Here is a 15,862-nt window from a genome sequence, read left to right as displayed (position 1 = left end):
CTTGCAGGGTAGACAGAGACAGCTGGCAGCCTGGACAGTCATACAAAGTTCTCTTGTAAAGTTGGGGCATCTGTCTTGAGCCCACAGGGCTTGAGTCTCTCAGTCATTTTTCTCTGTGTCCTGTAGAATGTCTGGCAGTTTTCTCTGTGAAGCAGAAACCTAAAGGACCATTTTGCCAAGCAAAGTTCAGTGGTCACCTTTCTATGGGTCCTGCATATCCAGTCGATACACTTTTTCAAGCAGTCCAGGCAAGAACAGTTTCTTGCCCAAATGGCTTTTTTGCCAAGAGGAAGATAAACTCCATATGGAGTGTCTTCGATGCCCATCCTCCTCTCTGAAGTAAATCAGTGCTGCCAGGAGCAGACATGTCTCATTGTTCAGAAAGTCTAAATTTTTAAAAATATTTTAAATGCCATATTCTGTAGGTTTTTGAAGTGTTTGAAGATTACTTACCTAACTGAATTATATCTATGTATACCTAGAAAACTTAACTAACATGGCTACAAGTTTGACTATCATAGAAGACTAATTATTAATCTGTATTTAATTATTCATTACAATCTAAATGAGTTACATAAACATAATATCTTAAGCAAGAGTAGAAATATATATATAGTAGAACAAAATCAACTTTAAATTTGTATCAATAAACTAAAATCTATACCAATGTAAAACATTTCAAACAAATAGTTGCTCTTTAAAAGTAGGTTCATTAATCTACCCTTTCATCCTATCATATCTAAACTACCCCCCCCTTTTTTTAGAAAGAGATCGCATTTATAATCAACCTATTTTAAATAAAAATATTGGTTTTTCTCTGTCCTACACCAGAGGGCTCTTCTGATATGGAACAAAAGAATCTCTCAACCTTTTTTTTTTTTTTTTTAGCAATATGTCTGGGTTTAGAGGGGGAGTGAGCCAATTCCATCTCCAAAGCCAGCTTGGTATATTTGGGAATTTGGGCGTAGCTTCTCTTACTACTTCCTGCTGGAGGGGGGCACTGTATCTTATGGGGACACAAAGAAAATTTTAAGATTATGAAGTAGTCTGTGAGGGTGTATCGTCTGAGCCAGTCGCCTTGAAACCATTCTGGATGTTGGATCATCTGGGCCATGGTGTCATCGGAGACCTTTCAGGGAGTCTTGGCTGGTCAAACCTGATGTATTTTAATCTGGAACAAATCCATAGCCTCTGGCTTTCTGTGGAAACAAAAGCAGAGCCTCCTTTCCAAAGCAACATATCCTTACATCCAAATTTTGAAGTCAAGGTACCTTTAAAATATCCATATTGGGCCGGGCGGTGGTGGCGCACGCCTTTAATCCCAGCACTCGGGAGGCAGAGCCAGGTGGATCTCTGTGAGTTCGAGGCCAGCCTGGGCTACCAAGTGAGTTCCAGGAAAAGGCGCAAAGCTACACAGAGAAACCCTGTCTCGAAAAACCAAAAAAAAAAAAATATCCATATTGGTTTAACTCAACAGCTTTTACGATCAAATGTTTTTCTGCAGTTAAAAATCCCAAAGACAACACAATCCAGATTTTCTGTGTAATATCCATCTTTACGTGGCTTATTTTGCATACTACCTTTACTGTCTCTTTAAAGACTTTATTTTTAAAAACTATGTATTTCTTTATATAACTGTATATATTCCTTTTTCTCTCTCTTCCAAGCCTACGTACATTTTCACACACATTGTAAAGCGTTTAAAGTCTTGTTTCATCTGAATCTGCCTTATTGTGTAACTATTGCTTTAAACTGCAGCATTTGTACGACCAAAATGGCCACTGTGGCTGGTGGCTCTGCCCACCTCAGCTTTCCAACATGGTGGTGGTACGTTTCTCACCAGCTCTGGGAGCCATCATCTCTTAGAAACAGTGGGTCTATGCTTTTTCACCCTCTTGTCTCCAAAGTCCCCACCTGCCACTATGTCCCACCTCCCCCAACACCTGGCACTCCAGATCTCTAAGGACAGCTCCAGTCTCTTAACCATCTAGAGGGCCACATTCCATCCTTAACCATCTCTCCCCATGCCCACATTCTCCAGGGTTCATGCTTCCCAACACCAACTCCAGTATCTCCTGATTTCTGTTAGGTGAGACATATGAGGAGTCTCGGGGGCTCATTGGCTTGGTATGGTCTGCTTCCTGCCTTCTATTCCCGGAGAGGCAGCCGTGATTCCCAACAGCTCTTTATTGGGCCTTGGGGGAGTAGCTTGCTGAGGTGAGGCCAGCCCGTGTCCTCCCTCAATGCTTTAAATGAACTTTCATTACAGCCTTAAGTTCACATCCCATTGTAAAGGTAGCAGAGTTAGCAGAGTTTTGTGCAGTGTTCCGGCTTATCACTGTCTTCTACAACATCAACAATGTTGGGATGTAGAAACAATATCCCAAATAGTGCTGGGCCTGCTAGGGCCTCTGCAGGGGACACTGGGCTGGGCCTCAGAAGCAGTGTCCCTCTGGCCAGCCCCTGGACCTCCTACTTCCCTTCCTCCACCAAAGCAGGAAGAACTCAAACTCCTCCCCAAAGGCGCTGGAGAACCCTGTAGCAGCCAGCTGTGAGGAACTCATCCACGTTGCTTGTCTGGTTGTAAGTGATACGACCTGTATACCACAGGGACCCTGCACCACCTCCCAGGGGAGGGAATCCACAGGGAGAGGCCAGAAGCATCTGAGCAGACAGGCTTGCTGCATCCCTGTCGGGCCACCCACTTTGGCCCCCTCCTGCTTCTACCGTGGTCCTCTTTGTGGAGCGCGTGTTTTCCTTAAGGTAGCCTGTCTTGTTACGAGAGTGTCTGCCTTGGTGTTTATGACTAGAGGGAGGAATGAATAGCATCACTACCTCCCGCTTTTTCTCTCCCTCTCCCTCTGTGAGTGTGTGTGTGTCTATGTGAGCACTGGTACCTACAGATTCCAGAAGAGGGTGTCACATCCTTGGTGCTGGAGTTACAGGTGGCTGCCAGAACGCTCTGACTTTCTCCTGTCTCCACCTCACATCCCATTCAGGAGTGCGGGGATGAACGATGCAAGCCACTAATCATGTTTTTACGTGGGTTCAGGGATCAGACTCAGGTCGTCAGGCTTGTGTGACAAGTGCTTCTACCTGCTGAGCCATCTCCAACCCTGCTGAAGACATTTTTAGTTTATCTGTTTACTTTTGAGGTACTGGGGATCCAACCCAAAGGCTCTGCATGGGCTCTCCTACATTTGTCTGCCCTGTCTCTCCAGGCTCCTCTAGGCTGACAGTCCTCGGATTCTTCTTGAACTCACTCTCTTCACAGTTCTGATGACTGCCTCCAAAACACTTTCTAAGTGTTCCTCACTGCGGGTTTGCCTCCTGCTTGCCTCAAGGGCAGACTAGCGGTGGATGGGGTAGGCTGTGGGAGGAAGACGCCAGAGGGAAGCGTCCTCGTCGTCGTCCTGTGATACTGAGTGTTACTGTTTCAAAGACTCATCACTGAGGCTGGTGAGCTCGGTGACCTAGCTGAGTAAGGTGAATTGTTTGGCAATCTTCTGCTCGATGGAGCCACTGTGTCCGCGACGCAGTCAATCACCCCGTGTGGAAGCCTTGACAATGTCTGTTATCAGTTAGCTTCGCAGGTTCTACATGAGTCTGCCTGAGGACAGAGGTGCGAAACTGGGTGACATTTTTATGTCACATGAGACTGCTTTCTGTTTCCGCTTCTGCAGAATTGGGTTCAGACTTTCCTGTGTGCAGAAGAGGCTCATAGAGGCAAGTGCCAGGCCCTGGTCATGTGACAGGCATTCTCTCCTCCCCTGCAGGCCAGAAGATAACCCCAGACCTTGTACCTTGACCGCAGCCACCAGCCCTCAGAGAATATATCAGGGTGCAAGAGCCCAGAGAGCCCCCGACTGCTACTGCTCAGGGCCCTTGCTTAGAAAATGCAGAGGGTGGGGCTCGTCAATGGCTCATTTGGTAAAGTGCTTGCTATTTCAAGCTTTGGGAGCTGAATTCCATCCCAGCACAATGTGGAAAGGGCATGGTGGAATGCACCTGCAATCCCAGTGATGTGGAGGTGGAGACAAGTGATCCGTGGGGCTCTCAGTCTTGTCTAATGGTGAGCTCCAGGACCCAGTGACAGACACTGTACTGAAAAACAAGGTGGAGAGGAAGATATCCAATGTCAGCCTCTGGTCTCCGTACATAGACACATGTATGTACATGTACACACACACACACACACACACACACACACACACACACACACACACACACGGAGAGAGAGAACCTAAACATCAAAAGATCCAAGATGGGCTGCAAGATGCCTTAGACTGAGCTGGATGTAGTGGTGCATGTCCTTAATCACAGCACTTGAAGGCAGAGGCAGGCAGATCTCTTGAATTTGAGGCTAGGCCTGGTCTACAGAGCTAGTTCCAGGACTGCCAGAGCTACATAGTGATATACTATCAAGCAGAGGCAGGCAGATCTGGCAGGTGGATCTGTTGAGTTCAAGGCTAGCCTGGTTTACAGAGCTGGTTCCAGACAACCTGGGCTACATCTGTTGCTGTCTTGAAAACAGCAGTAACAAAGATGCCTTAGCCTAGAAGGAAGGTACTGCATGATGCCACCACCCTATACCACCCGCTGCACAAAGCAGATGGAGCCCAGCGCAGGAAGAAGCGCACACAGTGTATTCAGGAACCCTGGCCAGTCTTTGTCCTCCCTTGGCTCCTCCCTTGGTTTGCACAGTGTTCCCAGCAGGGTTGCTGGTGGCAGAGGGGGTCTGAGATGTTGAGTCACCCTGAGGCCGCCCTTTCTCCTCTCTTGCTCTCTAGGACCGGACTCCTCCTCTGTAAAATGAGGGCTAATTCTAGTTTGTGTCTCCAGCCTCCCGTGGCTGCCTCTGGTGCTCAGCTGGCCCAGACACCTAGGCTTCTCTTGCTGCCTAAGACTGCTGCCCCCCCTGCTGGCCAGGTGCCGCCTGGTGCTCTCTGGGCACCTCGGCTTTCTGACTCCCCTGCAGGCCGTTTTGGGAAGGGCAGCTTGGTTGACTTCCACAAGAAGGCTGCAGGCAACGTGAATTCCAGTCTCAGCCCCTTCCTTCTTAGGGGCCCGAAAGAGCTGCTCAAAACCCAGCCCAATGCTTGCTACCTGTAATATACATAACTTTTGTGGCTTTTTAAAATATGTATTCATTTTTAGTTTAGGTGTATGCTTGTTTGTCTACATGTATACATGCCATGTGTGTCTGAAAGCATGAGATCCCCGACCCCCTGGAACTGCAGGTTACAGAGGGTTGTGAGCTGCTCTGTGGGAACCCAGCTCGGGTCCTCTGTGAGAGCAAGTACTCTTAACTGTTGCGTCATCTCTCCAATCTTGTTCTTTTTTGTTCGTGTGTTTTGGTTTTGAGACAAAGTCTCACTCAGTAGCCCTGGCTGGCCTGGAACTCACAGAGACTCGCTTTCTTCTGCATCCTGAGTGTTGGGATAACAGGTGTGAGACACCACACCTGGCGTGTTTTTGTGTGTCCTGTGTCATGCCCCCCCCAGTCATGTGTATGCACGTGTGTAAGATACTGCAAGTGTGGAGGTCAGAAGACTTACCTGCTAAGCCATCTTGCTAACACACACACCTTTTTTTCTTTTTCTTTTTGATAAAGCTTTAAAACCTCTGAGGGAGCAGGCCCCCATCTCAAGTGTCCAATGCAGAGCCCACCCTCCCAATAAACAATATACAAAAACAACAACAACAACAACAACAAAAACCCCTATGAAACAGTGCAAGAACAGAAAACCCCTCAACACTCACTCATGACCATTCCCATTGTGTCCCCAGCACAGCCAGGACTTCCAAATCCTGACAGTGTTTGCTCTCTTCTCCCGGAGGTCACCAGTGAGGGTCCAAATAGAGTCTTAGCAACACCTACCAAAACTCCTCTTGGAGCCAGGTGAGCACATCACTGATCCCAGCACTGAGGATCATGAGTCCCAGGTTCTTGGACCCTGATGGCTTCACTGCAATCTCTGCCCATGACTTTAGATGACCTTCTCCGTGGGCTTTTCATTGACACCACTGTCCCTTTAGGTATCTGTTTCCTCTTCCTCAGGGGATCACGGACACTGGTGGGAACCTTGATCCAGTGTCTTCCATTTATCTCTATTCAATCACCTTGGCAAGGCCCAGTTTCCAAATAAGGTCTTATCCTGGGGTTCTGGGCCTGCATTGTGTGCAGGGACCCTCCTCCAGTAGTTCCTGAGACTCATGGGATCCCTACCCAGTGCCAGATCCTCCCAGGGGAACATTTTTGCTAATGAGAAGGGAAGAGGAGCTTCTCTGTCAATCCAGAATTGTCTTCTAGAGGGTGTTGAGTCACGCTGGAAGTGCCCAGCTCCATGCTAGACACAGCCTCAACTGCTCCTCTCTGAAGCCAAGCACCCAAGCAAGCCTGCCTGTGACAGGGATGGAGATGGCCAGGCCCATGGGGCTCCAGGTCCAACTTCTGTGGCTGACAGAGGAATAAATGAAGACTCAAAGAGGGACAGAGACTTCCTGGGGTCACACAGGTGACTTAGGACCAGAGCTAGACCCCACCCAGTGTCCCCATAGCTCTAGAGCATTGGGAGGCCACAGCCTGTCCAACCTCCATCCTTGTGCACATCATGCTCTTATGCACACACACATTCACACTCAGCTCCACACGAAGCCCACTGCTGTGGATATTGCTCTATATAAATAAAACACTGATTGTCCACTGGCCAGGCAGGAAGTATAGGCGGGACAAGGAGAGAAGAGAATTCTGGGAAGTGGAAGGCAGATAGGGAGAGACACTGCCAGCCGCCACCATGACAAGAAGCATGTGAAGATGCTGGTAAGCCACGAGCCACGTGGCAAGGTGTAGATTTATAGAAATGGGTTAATTTAAGATATAAGAACAGTTAGCAAGAAGCCTGCCACGGCCATACAGTTTGTAAGCAGTATAAGTCTCTGTGTGTTTACTTGGTTGGGTCTGAGCAGCTGTGGGACTGGCGGGTGACAGATATTTGTGGTGACAGAGATTTGTCCTGATTGTGGGCCAGACAGGAAAACTCAAGCTACAAAAGTTGCCCCAGCCAGCAGGGTGTCAACCGGGGCGACCCACCTGCGGGGGAGAATGAAAGGGACGGGGAGACACGAAAGAAGACAGCAAGACAGGGTTCTGATCAAGCTGCAAATTTTATTCTCCTCAGCAAGGCTTATATAGCATGGGAGGGGGAGGGGGCAGGAAGGAGGGAAGGGGTGCACGACGTGCAAGACGTGCAGTTGAGGGGAGACGTGCAAGTGAAGGAGGACGTGCAAGTTGTGAGGCTGCTAGGTGGTAAGGTCACTGGTCAGGGCCCTTTGTTCTGTTGCTATGCTACCTGACCTGTTCTTTATCTTTGGGGGTATCTGGTTTAGGGCAGGGGCTTGTTCTCTGGCCTAGCTAGTACTTTTCCATGGTCCATGTTTGGTCCCTGACAGCCCACCTCACTTAACCAACCTCCTACTACTTAAGCCCACCCCTTAGGGCCACGAGGAAACAGAGGCAGCCGCTCTCCCGCTGTGTTATTTCCTGAAGCTATGCTAATAATTGACCACAAGCTCAGGGGAGTGTACCCTTCACAAATCCTTTTATAGTCCTCGAAGTAGAAATCCACAGTGATTTTCTTGTGGCTAAAAGCCTTTGGGAGGCTCTTCAGCTCCCTGAGGCTGCTGCCTCCCTTGCTTACGGCTCTTTCATTATGGTCTCTTCTGTAACTCTTGCTCCTGGTGCCCACCCTACCTATACTTGCCTTTTAGGAGTATCTCTGTGACTGTAGTGGACACACCTGGCTCCTTCAGCACCTCTCAAAGTCCTTTTTGACATATAGTGAACAGTGGCAGGTACCAGGATTGGGGGCATGGAAGTTCTCAGGGGCCATTATTCATGTCTGATTTTATGTATTTTTTGGTTTAAAATTTTAAAATAATTTGCTTATTGTTTTGTGTAGATTAAACACATTAGTGGTTAACTCTGCATCACCAATAATACATCAATATCACATTAAGGGAAGAACTCCTTGGTGTCATTTAAACCAAGAGCGAGTGAGCCCCATTTCAATTCTCTGCTTCGTGCTCCCTCTGTCTCTGTCCTCTTGTCTGTCCGTTGTATGAGTCTGAATCTGTGCTGCCTTAAGGCTGTCTGGTAAATGTGTCCCTGTGTGTCTGTGTCTGTCTGTCTGAATGTGTCTGTTCCTAACAAAGACCCATTTTTACTGCACAGAAAGCGTCACATGGGGAAGAAATGGGACACTTCACAGAAATCTTCAACAGTTCACAAGGGATGACGTCACTGGCTGCAACTGACCCGGATAGCAAACAGAACTACAAACATTGTCGGTTATTAAGCAATATCCAAATGTTTTGTTCAACATTTATGGTGGGTATACATTTTATAAGGTCATCTTTGACGTCTATTTTTGCTGTTCCCAGCAAATGATTATCAAAACACAAATGCATTACTGTGGGCCCAGGGCATGGAGGAGTGCATAATTTAAGATTACAGATTTGCATTAGCTTAGGTTATAAAGGTTAGTTACATAGGAAATTCAAGGCAAGTAGTAGTGGTTGTTACGTTGTTGTTCTCTTGAAGGCCTTAAGCAATCAGGCTGAGCAGACATTAGGAAAACAGTCTTAAGTCTTACATGACCTCAAGGTATACTAACAACTCTGCCTGTGAGGCCCAGCAAAAGTTCCAGTCTCTTAGAATGTAAGAGATATTTTCTTAATATTGCATTACCACAATTTGTTTGTTTGTTTTCTTTTGAAGATAGGGTCTCACTATGTAGCTCTGGCTGTCCTGGAACTCACTGTGTAGACCAGGCTGGCATCAAACTTGAACTAGACCAGAGATCCACCTGCCTCTGCTTTCTGGGTGCTGGGATTAAAGATATGTGCCACTCACTACTCCCAGCCCAATATCACCATGTATATGAGTGTTTTTCCTGTATGAATGTTTCTACACCATGTACTTTCAGTACCTGAGAACGTCAGAAGAAGGCATCAGATCCTCTGGAACAGTAGTTGAAATTGTTAGTTGCCAGGTAGGGACTAGGACCTGAACCCAGGTCCTCTGCAAGTCCTCATAACCACTGAGCCACCTCTCCAGCCCCTTATTCATGTTTTACAGTACTGAGGATGAAATCCTGGCCTTGTGCATTCCAGGCAAGTGTTCTGTCATTGAGCTATACCCCAGCCCTCAGAGAACACCACTTAGTCTCCCACACACCGTAACTCCCCTCTCTCCCAGTAACTCCTGCACATCTATGCACCAGGTCCTTATGACCACTGTTGCTCCGAATGAAAGGGAAAAACTGACTGTCACTCTTCCAGAAAAGGACACAGAAGCTGCAAGAGAAGTGACTTGGGCAAAGCCACCTGACAAGGAGAAGGAAGTCAAGCAATTTCCACACTCGGAGAGTGTGCCCTCTCATGGCACCACGTGGACCTGCCAAGCTGTTGCCTTCCTGACAGTAACTAAATTAAGGGTTCAGTGTGTGTCAGGTCCTTAAATACCTGCGGTTTGAGGCACACACCAGCCTGTTGTTAGCAAGGATTCTCCAAAAGAGTAGAAGCAATAGAGTTTATTATGGACACACAACCACAGAGGCCATGAAGTCCTACAATCTGCCAGCCACAAGCTGGAGATACAGAGATTCTGGACAAGTGGCTTAGTTGGAGCCAGAAGGCCTGAGAACCAGGGATGTGTACTGCAGCTGCTGTTGGGGTATTTATTATTATTATTACTACTGCTTTACTACTTCTTTGTTATTTGAGACATGATTTCTTTTTTGTTTGTTTGGTTGGTTGGTAGGTTTGGTCTGTTTTTCCGTGACAGGGCTTCTCTGTGTAACAGCCCTGGCTGTCCTGGAACTTATGTTGTAGACCAGGATGTCCTGGAATTCACAGAGACCCACCTGTCTCTGCACCACCACCACCACCCACCTTGGATCTCTCTATTCTGTAGCCCTGGCTGTCCTGGAACTCACTATGTAGACCAGGCTGGGGTTAAAGGTGTGTGCTGCCATGTCCAGCTTATTATTACATTGAGTGTGTGTGTGTGTGTGTGTGTGTGTGTGATGTACATGGAGGTCAGAGGACAACTTGCAAGAGGAGTCAGTTCTCTCCTTCCACTGTATGTCCCAGAGATCAAACTCAGGTTGTCAGCCTTGGCTGTGTGTGTGAACCTGGGGCAGTGGGTGCAAATGAACAGCTGACTGGCTGTGTGTGTGAACCTGGGGCGGTGGGTGCAAATGAACAGCTGACTGGCTGTGTGTGTGAACCTGGGGCGGTGGGTGCAAATGAACAGTTGACTGGCTGTGTGTGAACCTGGGGCTGTGGGTGCAAATGAACAGTTGACTGGCTGTGTGTGTGAACCTGGGGCTGTGGGTGCAAACGAACAGTTGACTGGCTGAGAGCTTGGCTGTGTGAGTGAACAGGGGTTGGGGGGATTGGGGGGAGTAGTGGGGGAGGGGCAGTATTGTCATGAAGATGGTGAAAGCTTTGTAAACAGGCGAACACCATCCCCTGTGTCTCTCCTGGTGCAGCCTTCTGAGTGACCTCAGCCCTTCATCTCCAAGCTGTCTGACAAGAAAGTTGTTCAGAACTGGATGCAAAGAAGACCACACTCATCCAGAGGCATGCAGATGTGTCCACCCGCAGAGGTGACCACAGCCCCAGGGAGCAGCTCTGCATCTATCTGTGAATTCCTCTCAGTATTCTTTTGTTGTTGTTTATTTTTTTGTTTTGTTTGTTTGTTCATTTTTCCGAGACAGGGTTTCTCTGTGTAACAGCCCTGGCTGTCCTGAACTCTCTCTGCAGACCAGGCTGGCCTCCAACTCACAGAGATCCTCCTGCCTCTGCCTTCCAAGTGCTGGGATTAAAGGTAAGCACCACCACATCCGGCTCCTTTCAGCCCTCTTTTTTTTTTTTTTGGTTTTTCGAGACAGGGTTTCTCTGTGTAGCTTTGCGCCTTTCCTGGAACTCACTTGGTAGTCCAGGCTGGCCTCGAACTCACAGAGATCCGCCTGCCTCTGCCTCCCAAGTGCACCTTTCAGCCCTCTTAATGGTTGTTTTTGAAGTATCCTTTGATTAGTAGTGAAATCTTATTAGTCCTCAAAAATAAGTAAAATAAACAAGCAAACTCAAGTTTGCAAGGCAAGAGTTTATTGACTGAGTTTCCAACCCAGCCTCTACTTTTGTCTTTTCAAGACAGCATCTCATGTAGCCCACACTGCTCTGAAACTCACTGTGTAACCCAGGCTGGCACTGAACTCATGAAATGGTGATGGCTAGGTCTGTCTGGGCCTCTCTGCCCGAGGGGGCTGCTGTCTGCGGCCAGCTGGACGGGTCAGTGACGTGAAGGGTGTGAGGACGGGCTCACAAGTGGTACTTAAGGATCGCTTTTTGGTTTGGTTTTGTCAGGATGTCAGGAGTTCCCCAGCACCTTCAGCTACCTCATCAACATGTTTTCACACATCCAACCCTCTGAGCGAATTTCAGCCTCCTAACATCCCCAAGGGACAGGTGATCTCATGACCCCCAACAAACATAAGGTTGACTAAAGATTCAGGTAGAGAAAAGGGCAGAATGAGGATTTGAACCCCAGCAGGATGGGTTCCCCCGTGCTAATGGGTTTTGTGGGAACTCCTGGACCTAGCTTGCATGGGCAGCGGTCTGTCTGGGAGAGGTCTTCATTTGGAGCAACTCCCTTGTCACCTTGTAGAGCCAAGCCAGGGCCTGGGACCACTGCCAGCCTTGTCTCCAGACAGCCCTGCACATGGGGGGATGGCTGCATGGCTGTCCAGCTCAGCCCTCATGCTGTCATGGGGCAGCAGGACAGACTTCCTTAGCAGTGGCTCTCAACCTTCCTGATGCTGCGACCCTTTAATTCATTCCTCATGTAGTGGTGACCCCAACCATAACATTATTTTCATTGCTACTATTATGAATCCTAATGTAAATATCTGTGTTTTCCTATGGTCTTAGGCAACCTCTGTGAAAGTGTCGGCCAACCCCCCAGGGCGTCATGACCCACAGATTGAGAACTGCTGCTCTATCAGAAGGTAACTACTTCCTGTGCACCTACTGAATGGGAGGCCCTTGGCCAGGCTCCTACAGCAGCATTGTCACCGTGAAGGCAGGTCACACAGGAAGCTGAGGCTAAGGGACTTTATGCAGCTTGTCCACAGTCATACGGCACAGCTGGAATTTAGACCCAATCCAGTATCTCTCAGGTCCCAGCCTGCAACTTTAAAGAGGGTTTTTTGTGGGGGGACGGTTGGTGGATGTTTGTTTGTTTATTTTGAGAGAGAGTCTTACTAATACACCTAAGGATGGCTTGGAATTCACTGTGTGGCCAAGGTTGCCCTTGAACTCCAAATCCTCACACCTCTGCCTTCCAAGTTTTGGGATTATAGATATGTGCCACCACACCTTGCTAAAAACAGCATTTAAATGATTTAATTATATTAATTTACATTTTAACTGATTAATCTTTTAATTAGTCTATTTTAAAATAACTAAATAGAAATGAACTTATCATATGTGTATGTGTTTTTGCTACATACTGTACATACTGTACATACATATATTTACATACTGTGTGCGTGCCTGGTACCTGTGGAGGTCAAAGTCCCCGGAATTGAAGTTATTGATGGTTATGAGCCACCATGTAGGCACTGGGAACCAAACCAGGGTCCTCTGTAAGAGAAACAGGTGCTCTTAACTGCCAACCCGACTCTCAAGCCCAGCTTAGTTTACTTTCATTTTATGTGTGTGGGTGTCTTTCCTCCATGTGTGTATGAGAGCCACATGTGAACTCGGGGCTCACAGACGCAAGAAGAAAGTATCAGATCCCCAGAACCGGGGTTACAGATGGTTGTGAGCCATCACGTAGGTGCTAGGACCCAAACTCGGGTCCTCTGGAAGAGCAAGTGTTCTTAATTGCTGAGTCAACACTCCAGCCCCTAAAACAGAATTTTGCTTATACATCCCTGGTGTACTCAACTCTATGGACAATGATTAGTCAAGAAAGAGAACAATGACAAAACCCCAAACTTCACGTAGATGTGTTGATGGTAAAGATGATCCTGGGATGATCTGTTTTACATTAGTAGCTTTAAAAAAAAAAAAAAAAAAAAAGACAGGGTTTCTCTGTCTAGCCCTGGCTGTCCTGGATCTCACTCTGTAGACCAGGCTGGCCTCAAACTCACAGAGATCCGCCTGGCTCTGCCTCCCAAGTGCTGGGATTAAAGGCATGTGCCACCACTGCCCGGCACATTAGTAGCTTTATAACACAGGATAAAGAGGAAGAGAAGCAATAACCACAACACTCAGGACACTGAGGCAGGAGGATAATGAGTTTGAAGCCAGCCGGGGCTACAAAGCAAGATCTTATCTCAAAACAAATGAACAAACAAACAAAAACAAAGACAAAACAAAAACAAAAACAATCAAACAAGCAAAAGAAATTTGTCTTAAAGATAAGCTCTTCCAGCCTCAGGCTGGGGCAGCAAGAAGGCAGAGCAGAAGGAGAAGGTCACAGAGGACAAGGCTCTCAGTCTAAGAGTCTAAAGGCACAAAGACAGCGGAGTCTTCTGTTAAGGCTGCCACTCATCAAGTGGAATCGTCAACAGAACCCTCATCAGGGACACAAAGTGACGTGAAAAGGCCTTGAAGGAAGACGTCAAGAAGAAAGAACTACAGGAACTAAGTGAGTTGTTCAAACCTGAAGCTGCTGCACAAAAAAACTAAGGCGAAGTGCCCAATTCTGTGGTGTGTGCATTCTACAAACAAGGACAGTGCACTCAAGGAGCAAAGTGTAAGCTCTCTCCTGACCTCATCCGGGAGAGAAGAGGGGAAAAGCGAAGTGTCTACACTGATGCCAGAGATGAAGAACTTGAAATACATACTATGGGTAATGAGGAGGAGAAAAAGATTGGTGAGGCGGAAAGGAAAAAACCAAAACTCACGTAGTGTGCAGACATTTCCTTGAAGCTATTGAAATAAGTATGGCTGGGTGGGTATCCTGGAGCTGGGAACAGCCGCATGCATCACCCTGCACTTCCTTCCAAGTTTGTGCTGAAAAAAGACAGAAAGAAAAGAGAAAGAAGATGAAATTTTATTAGATGATCTAATTGAAAGATCAATCTGCCGCCCTACATCCAAATGTTCCCAAACTCACTTTAGAATCTTGTCTCCAGTGGAAGTGTAGGGTCCGAGGAAACGCTGAAGGAAGACCCCAGACTCAAATAGTATGTAAGACAAAGAGCGTTTATTAATATTCGAGCACTCGTGTGGGGTCGTTCACTTGTACAAAATGGCAATGACCCTGAGAGGAGTGTGTAGGCTCCTTTTAAACACAGCTAAAGGGGTTCAGGGACAGTTAGGTCATCTCCGATATGATTGGTTATACAAGCAGCAGTTACATTAGTATACTTTTAATTGGTGAGGTTTAGTCTCATCATTTTTGGACACATCTGCACAAGCATGGGAAAGTCTGGATGTGATTTAGAAGGGGCTGCTGGATTTGTCCTTGAGACATTGTGAGATTGGCTCAGGCCTCATTCCTGAATGCAAGGGCCTTGTGGATAAATGATCTTTTGTGGGACAGACACCTGTTTTGCCCATCTCAGAGAACTGAAACCTAAACTCAGTTGTGAGAGTGGGAGAGTTTAACTCCTTCAGAAGAAAAGGAAAAGACAAGAAAAGATTGATACACTTGAACAGGACATGGAGAGATGGAAAGCTGACTTCAAAGCAGGGTGGTGACCAGTGGTCATGAGGTGTTTGAATTTGGTCCCAAGCTGGTCAATGAGGAGGAGAGGAGGAAACAGATGGTACCCACTACATTCAGGGGACAGGTGGTGAGGCTGATGATTCTATGAGTGTAAATGACACAGACTTAAGCCTGCACATCCCAAGAGATATAGAAGAGACTGGTATCTCTGTGGCCAGTCTTGAAAGATTCAGCACACACACTTCAGATAAAGACTAAAACAAATTAAGTAAAGCGTCTGGAGGTCGGACTGAGGATGGCAAAAGAAGTGATTTGGATGAGGACAGTGGAGGAGGGAACCAAGAAAATGGAAAAAAAGAAAAAAAAAAAACAAAAAAACAACCCAGGATCAATGCTGTTCCCTTGATGAAAATCTGCCACTGGGGAAGACCAGGAAGAGCTAGAAGAAGAATTACACACACTTGATCTAGAAGAATGACACCAGACAAGCCAAGGAAGAAAATCAGGTCAGCTTGACATGATCAACACGAATTGAGATTGACTCCGTTTGATGTTCTGCCGCCGAGATCAACAGGATGCTTTTTCCCCTGACGGTACTGGAGGGATGCTGCCCCTCAGTCTTCTCTTCTGACTCTGACGACATCTCACAGTAAGTTCTGAGTAGCTGATAAACTGAAAATGGTCTTAGGTAGATAGTCGTTGTATCTGTCCACTCCCATAGGGAGTGTAACGCTTCTCCAGAGTTTGGGTTTCAATGGGCATGGATTATTTCCAGGAAGAACAAATTCGTACTTAAAATACTTTCCATTTGTGGCGGTTTTTAATGAGTGGTTTCCTTTACTTTGTATTTATCTGTTTTAAAGACTGCCTGAAAGACAAACACTGTGCTTGATAAAGTAAACTGCATGTGCAAATTCAGTATTGTCCAGCTAGACAATTGGATGGACACAGAGAATGGGACTTGTCCAAGCTGACAGGGTAGCTGCAATGCCCTGTGTTCAAATGTTCAAATGCTGTTCAAAGTTCTGCCCTTTTTTGCCAATAATGTTGTAAATGAAGACCATCACACATCCAAATCCAACTATGGGCCTCCTTTTTCCTTTAAGTTTTTCT

General features: G+C 47.0%; 1 pseudogene; it reads left to right on the top strand.

Moving 5' to 3' along the window:
• The window catches only part of LOC131916216 (zinc finger CCCH domain-containing protein 15-like), a 37,160-nt pseudogene extending 21,933 nt beyond the window's left edge, over nt 1-15,227 (top strand).
• The last annotated feature ends 635 nt before the right edge of the window (nt 15,228-15,862 follow it).

This window comes from Peromyscus eremicus, chromosome 8a (genome assembly GCF_949786415.1).
Source record: "Peromyscus eremicus chromosome 8a, PerEre_H2_v1, whole genome shotgun sequence".
Lineage (NCBI taxonomy): Eukaryota > Metazoa > Chordata > Mammalia > Rodentia > Cricetidae > Peromyscus > Peromyscus eremicus.
Note: the sequence above shows the minus strand (reverse complement) of the source record. Positions and strands in the feature narration are given on the sequence as shown.